Raw genomic sequence first — 1661 nt, 5'->3', positions numbered from 1 at the left:
GTCTGTCAGCAGCTGCATGGAGTATGGGGAGCAGGGGAGCAGGGTGGGATGCCAAGAGTATCAAGGCGAGCAACCTTAGGATGCTGGCCAGTGTCCAAGAAGAGAGATGGAGAGGGGAAAGGATTCAGAGAGCAGCCAGCTCAGGACGAACACCTATAAATAACCGCGGTGAGGGAGGAGCTCCTGGGATATGTGGATGCCTCAGCGAGGTAGTCTCCCCCGCCCCCGCCCCCATCCCCGTCCCTGCCCCCTCCCCCAACTCCTGTTGCTTCTCATCTCATCAAGGCGTGAGTATGGACAATAGCCAGAAAACCCAGTGTGCTAACCCTCCATGTTTTGGTGGTTTTTATACTCTTTCTACAGTCACTAGAACAGACAGCTTTCCTGAGGGGTGTTTTCTTGTTCAGGTGATGGACAGCTCCATTTAGATTAACTCCTGAGGGAAGAGGACAATAGTAAACTTTTGTTCCTAACCTGAGAGTCCGGCCTAGATAATAATCTTACGACCTTCTGTCAGTTCAGAATGTCATCTCTTTATCCAGGCCCAGAGACACAACGGCTTAGATATCATTCTTTTGGGCAGTGATCATGGAAGAGAACAGATTAAGAGAGAACTTAAGAAAAAGAGAACAAAAATGAATGCTTAATACTTCCCTGGCAGGGGAGAGATGGTCATGAGAGGGGTGGCTTTTCCAGCAGGGAAGCTTATCCGTTGCACTCCAATATGCCGGCCCTTTTCAACCTCCCCAGATGTGGGAGAGTCAACCGCATCACCTGTGGGAGTGGGGGACTGCGTCTCTGCTCTTTCCTAAAGCAGGCATTTATAAAAACGGCCATATTTTACCAGGAGGAACTGGCCATTCCCTGATGGGTCTCAGCAGAGCCCAGCTGTCCTGCCTTCCTCCTTTCTGTCTCATCTGTAGCCATTCTTTTATGGAGGGTTTTCCATATTAAGAAGGGGCACTGTGGCACCCCCTTTCTTTATCCTTTTTATAGGTCTTCACTTGTAAAATGAGTTTATTAAGAGTGACCCAGGAGACAAGACCAGAATTGATTTTCAAAAAAAAAAAAAAAAAGGTAGAGCATGCCTCTGCCCTACAGTATTTCTGATCTAAGAATGTTGGGGAAAGATCTCTGCCAAGTTTAGCTTTCTCCCACACATACCTCTTCAGAGCTCTGAGACCATTCTCTTTTGGAAAATGAAGGGCAGGCTTGCTTTCTTTCCTTCTTTCTTCCTTTCTTTCTTTCTTTCTTTCTTCCTGTCTTTTTCTTTTCCTTCCTTCCTTCCTTCCTTCCTTCCTTCCTCCTTTCCCTCCTCTTCCTCTTCCTCCTCAGCTTCAGCTCATTTTCCTGAATTCTGACTCAACTAAAATCAAGTTCTGGTCCCTGGTTTGTTTTGAGTAGAGATCAGGGGTAGCTAGGACTTGGTGACAGTCAAGGCCCTGGCATCACAGTTCTTGGCTTTACACAATGTTAGCTATGAAGTAGGGGTCTAGCCACTATGATTTCAAGTCTGCTCATGTCAAACCAGCGACCTCATCATGTAAAACACAGGAGAGACAGACATTGTATATTTCCCAGAAAACAGAAAAAAGCCAACTAGTAAGTAGTTTTTGGAAAGGCATCAGATTTTCTATGCGCATGCCCTTTGACACAGCAAT

General features: G+C 46.5%; 1 non-coding gene across 1 annotated transcript; it reads left to right on the top strand.

Annotated features, from left to right (window-relative positions):
- The first annotated feature begins 646 nt into the window (after nucleotides 1–646).
- LOC116886773 lies at nucleotides 647–811 on the top strand. The gene has a single exon (XR_004386170.1). It is a non-coding gene; the product is annotated as a U1 spliceosomal RNA (small nuclear RNA).
- The last annotated feature ends 850 nt before the right edge of the window (nucleotides 812–1661 follow it).

Source organism: Rattus rattus, chromosome 17 (assembly GCF_011064425.1).
Source record: "Rattus rattus isolate New Zealand chromosome 17, Rrattus_CSIRO_v1, whole genome shotgun sequence".
NCBI lineage: Eukaryota > Metazoa > Chordata > Mammalia > Rodentia > Muridae > Rattus > Rattus rattus.
The sequence above is the reverse complement of the archived record's forward strand: the minus strand, read 5'-3'. Positions and strand labels throughout refer to the sequence as shown.